Here is a 17,180-nt window from a genome sequence, read left to right as displayed (position 1 = left end):
AGTGGGTCACAAAGATGTTGGTTATGACTTTGAAATCATCTACAAAAAAGGGAAGAAAAATGTGGTAGCAGATGCACTCTCAAGAAAGGATAAGGATGTGGAAGCATTGTTGTGCACCATTTCTATTATCCAACCAGATTGGATAAACGAAGCAAGGGAGGAATGGAAGAATGATGAAGAAGTGTGGGCACTTATTCGAAAGTTACAACAAGATTCCAGTACATCTGAGACATTTAGCTGGAAAAATGATTCGTTATGGTACAAAGATCGTTTATACCTCTGTAAGAATTCCCAACTCAAATAAAAGATTCTTATGGAATTGCACACTTCTCCCTTAGGAGGGCACTCAGGATTTTTAAAAACTTACCACAGGGTTAAGAAGGAATTCTTTTGGGATGGCCTTAAATCGTATATTCAAAAGTTTGTGGCGGAATGTTTGTTTTTCCAACAAAATAAATTTGAAACAATTAAGACCCCGAGTCTATTACAAACTTTATCCATTCCAATCCAATGTTGGGAGGAGGTTTCAATGGATTTTATCACAGGTTTACCCAATTCCGAGGGAAAGAGTGTCATCATGGTGGTAGTTGACAGACTTACTAAGTATGCACACTTTTGTGCATTATCACATCCATTTAAAGCCAGTACAGTTTCTACTGCGTTTATGGAAACAATTCAAAAGCTACATGGAAACCCAAAGATTATTGTAAGTGACAGAGATCCCATTTTCGCTAGAAATTTTTTGACAGAATTATTTTCTTGTCTTGGTACTCAGTTAGCTCATAGCTCATCTTATCATCCTCAATATGATGGGAAAACTGAAATAGTAAACAAATGTTTGTAAGGATATCTTCGTTGCTTTGTATATGATAAACAAACACAATGGGTCAAATGGTTGCCTCTGGCTGAATGGTGGTATAACACTTCCTTCCATACAGCAACAAAAATGACTCCATTTATGGCACTTTATGGATATCAGCCACCCTCCATCACATCATATTTAAGAGAAAATTCTAAGGTTCAAGCAGTGGAACATCACATCGAGCATCAACAACAAGTCCTCCAACTCTTAAAGGATAACCTCGTGTTAGCGCAGAATAGAATGAAACAACAGGCGGATCAACATTGCAATGAAAGAAGTTTTGTTGTAGGTGATTGGGTATTCCTACGGCTACAACCATATAAACAAATGTCCCTCAAGCAAGCTAAGAAGGATAATAAATTATCACAAAAGTATTATGGTCCGTACAAGGTGTTGCAAAAGATTGGTACTATGGCATACAAATTGGAGCTTCTTGCAGCTTCTAGAGTGCACCTAGTTTTCCATGTTTCATGTTTAAAGAAGGTTACAGGTGACAAGCTCCCAGTTCAAACAATATTGCCAGAACTTGACGAGGAAGGAAAAATTATATTGGAACCAGAAGTAGTCACAGAAATAAGAACTCGACAGCTACGAAATCGATCAATTTCAGAGCATCTCATCAAGTGGAAGAACTTATCCGCTAAAGATTCCACATGGGAGGATGATAATTTTATACAAAACCATCCAGAACTACTCAAGCGTTGAGGACAACACTTTTTTGAAGGAGAGGGGCATGTTAGGTCCCTATAATACTAGTGATTACCCCATTACTATTCTAGTTGTATCCCTTATTCATATTGTTGTGACCATTTTGTCCCCATATTGTTATTACTATGCCCCATAGAATCCCTCTATTGTTATTTTTGTGCCTTTTTATTATTATTGTTAGGTCGGCTGGGTTATATTGTGACTCCTTAGACTCCTATATATAGAAAGGAGGTTTTGTCATTTGAATCATAAAAAAAAATCATTCATTTGTGTAATGTAAAGGAGGTTGCCCCCTCGAAGAGGCTGAATTCTAAGGCGTTGATCTATGTTTTCTATCTTTTTGTGAGCTGGTTTCATAACAAATAAATGTGTTGAAATCGATAGAAGAAGGTTCGTCAGAGGTGAGGTAATGAGGAGTCCTCAACAAAGGCACGAGGAGCATAACAATGTGGTTGATAGAGTCTGACACTAGCAATGATAAGGGAAAATAAGGTGACATGTGGACTTATGAATTCCCTTGTCATAGCATCATATGCAAGGTTGACCTGGTAGAAACTAACACGATTGCATAGGGGATGGTCAATTACTTAGACAAATTCTTTTCAAAGACATGTGAGGATATCTAGAGACCAAATATGAGCAAGACAGGATGAATGTGGCACCTGGAGGGATAATATACTATAACAAGACTCAATGGGGCATGTAACAGACACCATGATACATAAGGGTATCTCATCTCTAATGCTTCAAATAAGGGTGACTCAATAATGTTGCCACATGGGAAATTCCCAAAGGGGACCATAAAAACATGAGTAAATATTGATGACTGATGAAGAAACTCGACACATAATTTGATAGGTGCAACAGTGCCAGAGTACGAGTGGCCGATATGAAGAGATTCGGTTTTAATAGGTGGAAAAGTGAGACCTCATGGAAAACATTGCTTCCTATGAAAGTTTCAAATTACCAAAAACAAAGAGAAACCCAGTATATAGCTCAATGAGAGCATTCCAATGGTGTAAACGGTTTGTCAAATTGATCTATGGTTTACTCATAATGGCCAAGGGAAATATTAAGGTTTTTCCTATAAAAGGGCTTCGTACCTCCAATTCCAATTCATTTGTGCATTGTGTTGTTGGAGAATTTGGAGAGAGGGAGAGAGCCCTAAATATTGGCAATATCATAGAGGAAAAACCTTGAGGGAGACATTTGGATGAGTTTTTGGAGTGGCATTGTGTTCCAAGTGCTTGAATAAGAGATTCGAGCATCTGACCCTATTAACACAAAATCCTCCAGAGGATGATGAGTATATGTAGGGGCATATGTGCCCCCAATTTTATATGTATGGTGATAGCATGTTATGTACATGCCAGATATATTTAGAATAATGGATTCCAAACACTTGTATGGATGTACATAATATTGTTTTGTACTTTGTGTGTCGTCGCCATTTGTTATTATGATTGTCTTCTTATCAGAAGAATGGGTTAATGCAGTGGGAGAAAGGAAATGGTGGGTTGTTAATATCATGAGGTACTACATATATGGATCAAATGGACTAAATTTATGGGTTCACATACATGGTGTCGCCATACGAAAGAGTGGCTTCAAATACAATGAATTGGTGCTCACCTAAAAGAGACTGGGGTTGCACCACAACAATGTCTAAGGGACTAGGTTGTTGATGGAAGATGGAAGACTGATTAAGTGGATCATCCCTAGGGTGATCTGGAGTAATATGGGACTCTAGAGGTTCTTCGAGATGGGGAAGAATAGTGGTACTAGAGTTGGAACTACCAGATGCACTAGGAGGATTGGGGAGAATTGCTTCTTTTGGACCCTCAAAAGTGGATGCCCCCTTACTCAAAAATTAGGTGGCAATATAATGGCCACAAGGTGGTTGTGGTTCAAATTCCTAGTTTCGAAGTAAGGGGTTATTGAACCAATCATCATCATGGGAAACATGGTTCACATACACAATGTCTTCTATGGGAGATTGTTGACCGGTGGATTCAAAGTCCATTGATGTTGAGACCAAAGTGTCTATAAAGGATGGCTCTAAAGAAGCGTATTCAGAAACTCCTAAGGGGTATGAAGAGGTTGATCCCATGGATGATGACATGTAAAGAATGAAATCTTCTGTCATTTCAACATTATGAAGAGGAATAACTATGGTTGGTTGAGTAGCCTCATGTCCTAGCGACAAATTGGGGCCAGGATCTGCAGGTAGAGGAGGGTCACTACGAGTGGTATCTAGTTCACGAAGAATATGGAGAGAATTGTAAAAGATGTTGAGATGAGGTCAGTGATGAGAATAATGTTTGTAAGTCTATAAGATGTACCAAAAACCCTCACTTTAGCTATTTGTGATGAATAGCCTTAAAAACAATGAAGATAAATGGAAAAATTGTTAGTTCTCTTCAGATCTGCAAAACACTTATTAGAAAATGCTACAAATAAAAGCATGCAAAATAGAAAATAAAATAACAGTGTATAGAACAGTGCAAACCCATTGGAAGAAATTATTTTTATTAGTAAGATAATTATAACAAATTACACCTAATGGAGAGAAACATTGGTATGGATCTCTAGCATCCCCCTCCAAAGGATGGGTTCTTTTGTTCCGTTACACTTTACCAACTTTTATCTCCCTGTCAAAAAGCTGCAATGAGAAAAATGGAAAATGGATGTGTGAACTCAAGGGGGAGTTCAAGAGTCATAAGACAATAGTGACGATGACGAAATGGTCATGTGCAAAGAGTGGGAAGAAAACATATCTATTTATAATAAAATTTTAGGATAGATCTAGTTCTAGAAAAATAAAAAAAAAAATTATTAGACGAAATCAAGTTCTAACTGTTAAGAATATTTTATTATATTTTGATTATTTGAAATGGTTAAATATCTTTATTTAGTAAATTAACTTAAAAAAAATTATTTATTGAGTTAATTTAGATAATGGTTAAAGTAATTAACAAATAAAAATTATTTATTAATTACTTTAAGAAGATATGGTCAAAGAGTTAGAGATATTTACTAAATAATGATTTAATAATTATCTAAATTAGAGAAATAAAGGATAAATTTGGAATAATCAATCAATAATAATTTATTTAATTATTCCTTGGTGATTTAATAAAAAATGGTTTAGAAATAATCATTAAATAATGATTTAATAATTATTTCGAATAAATAATAAATAAATAATAATTTTTTAAATTATTCTTATGGGTTTTAATGAGAAATAATTTAGGAAAATGGTTCTCTAAATTATTTCCTATGGTGAAAGTGGGTTTTAATGTGTAAAAAATCATACTGCATGGTGTATTTTGATCAACCTAGTAGGAAATGGCTAGATGATCATTTTTTAGGTGATAACATTAACTTCAAGTTCAAATCTGGAAAATAAATTAACATTTGTGGATAAAGCAATTTCTATCAAGGATGCAAATTAGAGAAAATTTGCACTATATTATACCATAAAATTCAAAACAGGGAATCAAAAATATCGAAATTTGGATTATATAAATTTTAGATCAAAATTATAATGATGTAAAGCAATCTTTTCACTACAATCTTTTTGTTATCTCACAATGCGTCATCTTTGATTATTTCATTGGATTGATAGAAATTAAGCAATTGGATTGATGTGAATTCAAAGTGCATTGATTTATTCATTATCCTTGTAAACTTCATCATCTAATAAAACTCTAAATTTACTCTAAAATTAATTTATATTCTTTTACTCTAAAATTAATTTATATTCTTTTACTTTAAAGTTAATTGGGATGTAAAAAAATGTGAGTATTTCTTATTATTTTTAATGTAATATTATACATGTGACAACATCTCCCCATACTGAAATGTAAAAAGTCTCTTTACCCAATAAACAATATTTCGCACATTTCTCTATTAAATATCAAATCTTTACCAAAAGCCCAGATTTCAATACCATAGTTACCATACTTGACATTGACTCAATCACCTTCACATATATACCTGGGGATAATAAAAAATAATATATCTCTGAAACGAAGAAAATAAACATCCAGAAATTATATCATACGCCATGCTCCTTGCATTTCTCCTTTAAAACATCACACCTAGAGCCCAAGTTTCAACACCATGGTGGCCATACTTAATATTGACTTGATCACCTTTATATCTATAATTGGGGGATGATAAAAAGTCATGTATCTTTGAAATGACGAAAGTAAACATTGAAAGGAATCAACCACAGATATGATATGTCGTATAAAGACAGGAGAGGATTATGCCAAAATTTATTGATATAAAAGATTTAAAATTGACTTAGATGTTAATTAAAAATTTGGTTTTTTATAAATTTAGAAGAAAAAATGATTTTAAATTACAAATTTATGCCAAAATTTATTGATATAAAAGATTTAAAATTGACTTAAATGTTAATTAAATATTTGGTTTTTTATAAATTTAGAAGAAAAAATGATTTTAAATTACAAATTCATGTATTAACTTCAGATTACTTACTTATTTCATAATTTAAAATCAAAAACTCTAATTTTAAAATACATATATTTTTATTAAAAATATATAATGGAATTAACAATGAAGGTGATTTTGTGTATCTCTATTATTATTACAACTACAAGGTGCATCACAATATTTTTAATGTGGACATGGATTAATCTAGAGAGTTGAATCAAGAACTTCATAATATTTTATATAATATGTTTTGCTAATTGAAGTACACCCTCAAGGGTTATTAAAAATATTAAAAGCTATTTCAAAATAAAAATAAAAAATGATCTTATCAATGATATTCACTATTTTTTTAGGTGAAAATTATGACCTTTTGCGACTATAATCTTAAAATTCCATAAGGTTATTAACAAAAACCATAAAGTAATCTTGAATTACTAAATACTAATTATAGTAACACCTTAGTGTGGACATTGGTTAATCAAGGGATATAAACACATTAAAATCAATTTAAAAACTAAAAAATGATCATATCAATGACACTCTTTATATTTTGAGGTGAAAATTATGACATTTTGCAACTATGATCTTAAAATTCCATAAAGTTATTATCCATGCCTTAACAACTAGTATCATTGCAATAAAAAAAAAATTAAAACATCCAAATCAAAAAATGGTGCTAAATGGGTGAAAATGTGAATATGGTAACACTTTTCCTTATTTTTTGATATTTTCATTTTTTAGGTCTTCGTCAAACATTTTCATAGTTAGCAATCATTTTTTTCTAAAATATATTTAGATAGAAAAGTATAGTATTACAACAGTACATACTATTTTTTTCATAAATTTTTATATTAGTATTAGTTCTCTCAACACCTATTAACCATAAAACCCTAAATCCAAAGTGTTTCCCATTTTCACATTTTCACCAAATCTAACATACATTTTTCAAGGTTAAATTGAAACATATTTGAAACGATGTCTTTAATAACAATAGTATTTAATTTAGTTTTTTTTTTTAATTATATATATATATATATAGAGAGAGAGAGAGAGAGAGAGATAATCTCACTCTATTTTTATTTTTTCTTGTATTTTTTAATAATAATTTTGTTTGTAACACTTTTTTTTTCAAATCAATGTTTTTTAAATATTATAATTTTAAATTTTAAAAAAATAAGTGTTATTGGTAGTATCTTTTTTCGAATTAAAGATTGATTTTAAGGTTATTGTTACAATTGCACCATTTATTAAGGCCTAAGTTCCCAAAAAGTTGTAAATTTAACCCTAAAAAAGAAAGGAAGTTAAAGGAAAATAATATTAACCTATAGTATCGTAAGTCTTTAACCTTATTTAATCAAAATCTTTGTATTATGTTATCTTAAGGTGTGGATTAATTATATGAATGGTGTAAATAAGCTCTCAATAGAGATATGTGGCCCCTTCACACCATGCAATTTTACCCCATGTTTTTTTGGTCATTAAAAGTGAGATTGAATTATGGGAGAATTTAAATTAGTGAAGAGTTTGAATTATCAAGAAGGTTGAATTATCGAATAGGTTGGAATGACAATTCTATTCAAATGACCCTTCTATCTCAAATCATCAGTATGTTCGAATTACCATTTGGTAGGGGAATTCAAATTATGAATTGTTGGGAGAGTTCAAATTTCCATTTAATTGGGAAATTAGCACGAGTTATCATTATACTACGAATATTTGGGAGACTCCCCTTTAAGAGTAAGCAAACATAAAACTATTATAGGAATTATGTCAAGTTACAACTGATAAATATGAATGAAATTAAATTTTCATGTAATGGTGATTGATGTCATTAATTAAATTAACTACAATTGAGAATCCCATGAGTGATATTTTCCAACCAACCCATATTGGAACCCTAAAAGGAAGTGGGACAGCTTAAGGGACTACCAAGTAGATGAGTGGATACCATTCTTTGGGTTGTGTAGGTTAATGGGGAAAGAGACTTGTGCATTAGAACTATTGTAGGTGGAAAATTAATTGTGAACAGGTAAATTGGGCTATGTGAAGAAAGCTAGATCTATTCATAGGTAAATTCATCCTTGTGGATTCATAGCCTTAGCTTATGGGTGGTATTTGTCAGAAATAGAATTGATGCAATAGGGAGCATGTGGTTGTGTGGAATACCCTTCTTCTACAACAATTTAGTAGATAGTTCTCCAAAAGATAAGTGTTCATGACTTGCTTATGATTATATTAAATGAGTATTATTAATGTCAACCTTATATTAGTTTCTAGTTGCTCAACCCTATTTGCAAATGTAAGTCTAATTTTAAATTTATAGAATTATGATAACTAAATGGTTTCATTATATTATATAGTCTTGAATTATAGTCCCTATGACATGTTAATTAATCAATGGTAAGGGGTAAGAAATGTATAGGAAAGGAATTCAAATCTAACGTATTAAAGTAATAAATTTATAGTAAAATGGGTGGTTCCAAGAAGTGTCTCATACCCTCACCAAAGTATAAAGGGTATTGATTATGTTACATATTAATAAAGTTTGTTTTGGATTAAAAAATTACAACTTGTTTAAAAACATGGCCTTAAAAATCAATCTCATTCGAACCATATCCTTGAAATTAACTTTTGAGTGTAGTGCTACTATTACCACCCTATTTTGTACGGGTTTAAAATTATAACTTGATTTAAATAATGGCATTAATAATCGATACTATTGCAATTGAAATCATAAAATCAACTTCCAAATCAAAAAAAGTGTTACCCATAATATATTTTCAAATTTTATTTATTTTTATGAATTTAAAATTGCAACATTTTTTAACCATGACCTAAAAGAGTGTCCATGGGGCTTTGAATTGATTGTAAATAGGTGAATTGTTAAGGCACTCCTTGTGATATGTCACCGCTTCAAATCCCTTGTGGGTGTTATCTTACAAGCAAAAACAAAAGGACCTGAAAACCCAACATTGTTATAAATAAAATCATATTTTAAAACTTCAATATTATAAGAATAAGAATAAGGATAATAAAACATAATTTTTTTTAAATCTAAAAAAAAAAAAAAAAAAAAAACATGTTTAAAAAAACAAAAAACACAACTTCAACCTCATTCAATCTATTCGAACACAAACAGATATACATAAACAACTATTGCATTGCAACTTAGTCCTTACCAAGACGTTAGAAAAAACATAATGAATAGTGAAACCTAATATGACAAACTACACTTTGTCAAAAGATAATTATTTACTCATAATTAAAGCAAAAGGAGATTTAGATCTTATGAAAAGCAAATTCATATGAATAATTATTAAAAATAAATTAGGTTTTGACATTATTATAATAATTGATACATTCATACTATATCATAAATATTAGTTGTTGATACTATGCAATTAGAAAGAAGTAATATATACGGATACACATTAATGTATATAATGTTATCAAAAATTCTTCTCAAAATTATCAACTTTAAAGAAAAAAATAATTGAAAAAAGCTTTTTCCACTTGTTATAATTTTTTTAATCTTTTAATTTTAGTTTTATTACCTTTTAATTTTTAATTTTTCCTTTATTTTTCAATATTGCCAATTTAGTGGCCACCATTATATTAGCATATATTATTATAATATTTAATTAATATGATATTAAGACAATATTATATATTATATGGTGATAAGGGATGAAGGGAACATGCTTAGGGCTTTGTGCAAAATGGTGATAAGGGGGAATAAGATGTTGATTGATCCCATTAGGAGGCTCACTCATCAGATATGAAAAAATGGCCTATAACAATGGTCAAAGTGAGTTGGAGACAATTACTAAATAATGATTTAATAATTATCTCATTAGAGAAATAAAACATAAATAAGGAATAATAAATAAATAATTATTTAATTAATTATTCTTGGATGATTTAATCAAAAGGGGTTATAAATAATCATCAAATAATTATTTAATAATTATTTCGAAATAATAATGAGTAAATAATTATTTATTTAATTATTCTTATAGGTTTTTTGGGTTTTTAATCAGAAATAATTTAGGAAAATGGTTCTCTAAATTAATTTCTAAGATGAAAGTGGATTTTAATGTGTAAAAACCCATACTACGTGGTGTATTTCAATCAACCTAGTAGAAAATGGATAGGTGATCATTTTTTAGGTGATAGCAAATTTCCCCCGAATGTATGAGTGTTAGGAGCACATCGTATGACAAAAATACATTGTAGGTTCACTTTCATGAGACACCAAAGGGGAGTTAGAGAGGGGGGGGAGATAGAACCATTATTATAAGTGTCGGATGAGAGAAGCCATTGAAATTTAGAAATATCCTAACAATATTAACGGAGATATTGGCCTTGAAATTAATAACAATTGGCTCCCCTTTCTCTACAAAAAACTATTGACATTTGTTTTCCTTTCTACTTCTTCACATCTTCTTCTCTATCTACCCTTCTCCCCCATTAGACTTCTTTCTCCCCATTTGACATCTCGCACACACCCAGTGAATGTTGGGACAATCTATTGAATCACTAGACCATCAAGTGTAATACTCTTGATCGTGCGATAATGATTTGGAGTTGAGCACATGAGAAATGACCAAGTCAAAGGAAAATGGTGATTCACTTTATTTGATCCACAACACCATGAAATGATGAAGGTTGGAACCAAGGTACACTACCCTCTAGGCCACTAATCTCCTGGAATAAATGTGTTGAAGTCAATAGAAAAGGGTTCACTAGAGGTGAGGCAATGAGGAGCATTCAACAAAGGCATGAGGAACATAACAATGTGGCTGATGGAGTCTAACACCAAGGATGATAAGGTAAAATAAGGTGATGGGTGGACTTATGAGTTCCCTTCTCATAGCATCATATGCAAGGTTGACCTGGCAGTGACTGACACGATTCCATAGGGGATGGTCAATTACTTAGACAAATACTTTTCAAAGACATATAAGGATATATAGAGACGAAGTATGAGAAAGACAAGATGAATGTGGCACCTGGAGGGATAATATATTGTAACAGGACTCAATGGGACATGGAACAAATCTCATCAGACATAAGGGTAGCTGATCTCTGATGTTCCAAATAAGGATGACTCAATAATGTTTCCACATGGGAAATGACCAAAGGGGACCATAAAAACATGAGTGAATATTGATGACTCATGAAGAAAATCGACACATAATTTGACAGGTGCAAATACAAAGAAGTGTGAGAGTACGAGCGACCGATATGAAGAGATTTGGTTTTAATAGGTGGCAAAGTGAGACCTCATGGAAAAAATTGCTTCCTAGGAAAGTTTCAAATTACCAAAAACAAAGCGAAACCCATTATATAGCTGAATGAGAGATTTCCAATGGTGTATACGGTTTTTCAAAATGATCTATGGTTTCCTCGTAATGGCCAAGGGGAAATATTAGGGTTTTTCTTATAAAAGGGCTTCGTGCCCCCAATTCCAATTCATTTGTGCATTGTGTTGTTGAAGAATTTGGAGAGAGGGAGAGAGCCCTAAATCTTGGCAAGCTCATAGTGGAAAAATCTTGAAGGAGACATTTGGATGAGTTTTTGGAGTGGCATTGTGTTCCAAGTGCTTGAATAATAGATTCGAGCATCTAACCCTACTAACACGAGATCCTCCAGAGGACAATGAGTAGATGTAGGGGCATATGTTCCCCAATTTTTGTATGTATGGTGATAGGATGTTATGGACATGATAGATGTATTTAGAATAATGTATTCCAAACACTTGTATGGATGTTCATAATGTGGTTATGTACTTTGTGTGTCATCATCATTTATTATTATGATTGTATTCTTATAAGAAGAATGGATTAATGCAATGGGAGAAAGGAAATGGTGGATTGTTAATCTCATGTGGTACTGCATATATGGATCAAATGGACTAAACTTATGGGTTCACATACATGGTGTCTCCATACCAAAGAGTGGCTTCAAATACAATGAACTGATGCTCACCTAAAAGAGATTGAGGTTGCACCCCAACAATGTCTAAGGGACTAGGTTGTTGATGGAAGATGGAAGAATGATTAAGTGGACCAACCCTAGGGTGATCTGGAGTGATATGGGACTCTATATGCTCTTCGAGATGGGAAAGAATAGTGGTACTAGAGTTGGAACTACCATATGCACTAGGAGGGTTGGGGAGAATTACCTCTTCTGGACTCTCAAAAGTGGATGCCCCCTTACTCAAACATTATATGGCAATATAATGGCCACAAGGTGGTTGTGGTTCGAATTGCTAGGTTCGAAGTAATGGGTTATTAAACCAATCACCATCATGGGAGACATGATTCACATACACAACGTCTTCTATGGGAGACTGTTGACAGGTGGATTCGAAGTCCATTGATGTTGATACCAAAGTGTCTTTAGAGGATGGCTCTAAAGAAGCATATTCAGAAACTCCTAAGGGGTATGAAGAGGTCAATCCCATGGATGATGACATGTAAAGAACGAAAGATTCTATCATTTCAACATCAGGATGAGGAATAAATACGGTTGGTTGAGTAGCCTCATGTCTTTGCGACAAATTGGTGGCAGGATCTGCAAGTAGAGGAGGGTCACTACGAGCGATATCTCGTTCACAAAGAATGTGGAGTGTATTGCAAAAGATGTTGAGATGAGGACAATGATGAGAATAATGTTTGTAAGTCTAGAAGATGTACCAAAAACCATCACTTTAGCTATTTGTGACGAATAACCCTAACAAAAATGAAGATAAATGGAAATATTCTAATTCTCTTTAGATTTGCAAAACACTTGTTAGAAAACCCTGAAAATAAAAACATGCAGAATAGAAAAGAAAATAACATTATACAGAACAGTGCAAACCCAGTGGAAGAAATGATTTTTATTATTATGATGATTATAACAAATTACACCTAATGGAGAGAAACATTATGGATCTCTACCATCCCCCTCTGTAGGATGGGTTCTTTTGTTCCCTTGCACTTTAGCAGCTTTTATCTCTTTGTCAAAAAGTTGCAATGAGCAAAATGGAAAATGGATGTGTAAACTCAAGGGGGAGTTCAATAGTCATAAGACAATAGTGATGACGGCGAAATGGTCATGTGTAGAGAGTGGGAAGAAAGCATCTCTATTTATAATAAAATATTAGGATAGATCTAGTTCTAAAAAAATAATTAAAAAAAAATATTAGACCAAATCAAGTTCTATTTGTTAGGAATATTTTATTATATTTTGATTATTTGAAATGGTTAAATATCTTAATTTAATAAATTAACTCAAAATAATGATTTATTGAGTTAATTTAGAAAATGGTTGAAGTAATTAACAAATAAAGATGATTTATTAATTAATTTAAGAAGATATGGTCAAAGAGTTAGATATAATTACTAAGTAAAGATTTAATAATTATCTAAATTAGAGAAATAAAAGGATAAATATGGAATAATAAATAAATAATAATTTGTTTTCTGTATTCAAGCTTCTGTGATCCATAATGAATTAAGCAAAGCCTTTCGGTAGAAATCACATAAGAGAAATTTTTGGCCGACGCGTTTCAAACCAACAAGTGTGGTTCATCCTCAACACTAGATGAAGAGGCAGACCATGGCAAAGGCTTAAATAGAGAGAAATGTAGAGAAATAATTTCCAAGTAACGGCTATATTTGAACAATAATATTTAAATTATGATATTAATTTATTAATATATTAAAAACAAATATTATTAAGTAACAAGTATATTAAACAGCTAGATTTTGAAAAATAATATTTAAATAATGATATTAATTTATTAAAAATATTAATAGGTAAATAATAATTTATTTAATTATTCCTAGTTGATTTAATCAAAATGGTTTAGAAATAATCATTAAATAATGATTTAATAATTATTTCAAAGTAATAACAAATAAATAATAATTTTTTTAATTATTCTTATGGGTTTTTTGGGTTTTAATCAGAAATAATTTAGGAAAATGGCTCTCTAAATTATTTCCTAAGGTGAAAGTGGGTTTTAATGTGTAAAAATTCGTACTACATAGTGTATTTTGATCAACCTAGTAAGAAATGGCTAGGTGATCATTTTTTAGGTGATAACATTAACTTCAAATTCAAAGATGAGAAATAAATTAACATTTGTGGATAAAGCACTTTCTATCAAGGATGCAAATTAGAAAAAATTTGCACTATATTCTACCATAAAATTCAAAACAGGGAATTAAAAATATGTAAATTTGAATTATATAAATTTTATATCAAAATCATAATGATGTAAAGCAATCTTTTCACTACAATCTTTTTGTTATCTCACAATGCATCATCTTTGATTATTTCATTAAATTGATAGAAATTGAGCAATTGCAATGATGTGAAATAATAAACATTTCTGGTTAATCATCTCTAATTATTTCATTCATTAATAAAAACCAAGTGATTTTATTACTATAAATTTAAATTATATTAAATTATTCTTTTATTACCATAAATTTAAATTACACTAATTTATGCTGGTAAATTTAATAATTTAATATAAATTTGAATTTATTATAGAATTAATTTATATTTTTTAATTTTAAAATTTAATATTAAAAAAATGTAAATATTATTTTTAATATATTATTATATACATCACAACATATCTCCATACTAAAATATAACATAAACCATGCTTCTTGCATTTCTCCTTTAAAACATCACGCCGAGAGCCTAAGTTTCAACACCATGGTGGCCATACTTAATATTGACTTGATCACCTTTATATCTATAATTGGGGGATGATAAAAAGTCATGTATCTTTAAAATGACGAAAGTAAACATCGAAAGGAATCAACCACACATGTGATATGTCGTATAAAGTAAGGAGAGGCTTATCCAAAATTTATTGATATAAAAGTTTTAAAGTTGACTTAGATGTTAATTAAATTTGGTTTGGTTTTTTATAAATTTAGAAGAAAAAGTGATTTTAAATTACAAATTCGTGGATTAAATTCATATTAATTACTAATTTCATAATTTAAAATCAAAAATTCTAATTTTATAATATATATATTTTTATTAACAATATATAATGGAATCAACATTGAAAGTGATTTTCAATCTAGACTCATAGGATTTAGCTCTGCAACCCCAATGGTAAGACGACCATGAGTTAGGTGGTGCAGGAAAACCAAAAATTGTAGCAAGCGACAGACACAGAAACCAAGAACCAACAGAAATGACAGAGGAGGAGAGGAGGAGAGAGACCCCCTCCTATCGAGATGCAGCGGCAAGGAAAGGCCAGAACACTAGCAATCAAACGAAAGAAACAAGAAAACTCGGACTTGTCCTTGGAGCACGATGGCAGGCAGGGAGCAGAGGCAAGTGTTTACAATGTGCAGCGAAGAAACCAAGATTTATAATCCTGATGAACAAACTAGAGCGATACAGAAGCTACATGAAAGAGAATGCACTAATATGCAAATTCATCGGATTTTGGCCGACAGAAAAAGACCTCATCAGATGGATCCAACAAAAATGGAAACCTTGAGGCCATATCGAGCTAAAGCTAGGAGAAAGAGGCTTTTTCACGGTAATATTCTCGAACTTGCAAGATAAAGAAAAAGTGTTTGAAAATGGCTTATGCTTTCATTATAATGTTGGACTGTTTATGAAATACTAGGAAGAATGTTATAACCCTAATAAGGAAAAATTCTTAGCATCCCCGGTATGGGTAAGGTTATTCAGGCTACATGGGATTTAGAAATCCTAGAGGGTATAGGAAACACAATAGGAAACTTTGTTAAAATAGTTGAAACTACAAAAAATGGAAGATACACTTCATATGCTAGAATTTGTGTCTGCATGAATATAGCTAACCCTATTCTAGATACAGTCGACCTAGAGTATCATGAGGAAGTATGGAAGAAAACCCTTGACTATGAGCACATTCCATTCAGATGCAAAAGATGTCATGAGTATGCACATCTATTCAAGGAATGTCCACTCAACATAGAAGAAGAGGGGAGAAGAAACAAACAACAGAGGAAAAATCAAGAAGACAAGGAAGGGTTTCAGCAAGTAAAAGGCAAAAAAAGACACACAAGAGAGAACCCCAGTGAAGGAAGGAAAGAACAACAAACCCAGCCAAGTAATACAAACAGCTTTGAAATCCTACAAGAAGAAGAAGAAGATAATGAGACCCAAACAATGGATTATCAGGGAGAAAAGGGAAAGGAAAGCAGCACAAGTCAAGGCAAATCACATACTAAGAGAAAGGCACAAAGTGAACCAACAAAGAAGGAGGAAAAGGAAGCGAGGGAAAAGATGGACAACGCAGTAATGGAAATTGACACAAGAAGAGGAGAAGAACTAAGCTCAGAAGAAGAAGTATTGTGGAAACTTCTAGATGAATGGAGACACCTGGATGAAAGATTCATTCCAGAAGAGCAAAAGAGAATATATAGAGAAAATTTTTAACAGTACCAATCAAAGTAGGGATAGGGAAAGTTGGAAATGGTAGAACAACTAGGCCTCCAACAGGATAATACTCAAGACCATCAAAGCAAAGCAAAAGGCGGGAAAAAAAGAGGTAGGCGAAATATACAGGAATCGATACAGATCATGGGAGAAATGTTAGTGAACACCGAGAGAGTAGTTCCGCTCTCGGTGGTATTCCACCAGTCAAGCCAAGCACCCCAATGATAATCACATCCTGGAATATAAGAGGCCTGAATAGTAAAGGCAAATAGAGACACTTAGCGGAAAGGCTAAGAAAAGAAAAACCCCAACTAATGTTGTTATAGGAAACAAAAATCTCAGGAAGGAAAATGGAGGAAATCCTAAACAAAATCAAACCGAAATATGAATGCATGACCATAGATGCGAAAGGCAGTGCGGGAGGCATAGCAATACTATGGAACCCTGCAGAAATCACAGCAGATTACTGGATAGGCATGAAAAGAATACTCACGGGGAAGTTCCGGTTAATCAGAAATAGAGAATGGTTTCTAGTTTTGGCAGTATATGGCCCTCATACACCAGCGGAAAGAGGAAGCTTCCTCCTCCAACTTCAGCAGCTAGGAAACCTTCATGAAGAAAAGTTGTGGTTGATAGCAAGAGACTTTAACATGACAACATCAAAAGATGAGAAGAAAGGGGGACTGCAAAG

Source organism: Pinus tabuliformis, chromosome 8, assembly GCF_031772625.1.
Source record: "Pinus tabuliformis cultivar Carrire ecotype Pingquan chromosome 8, CPIR1, whole genome shotgun sequence".
NCBI lineage: Eukaryota > Viridiplantae > Streptophyta > Pinopsida > Pinales > Pinaceae > Pinus > Pinus tabuliformis.
The sequence above is the reverse complement of the archived record's forward strand: the minus strand, read 5'-3'. Positions refer to the sequence as shown.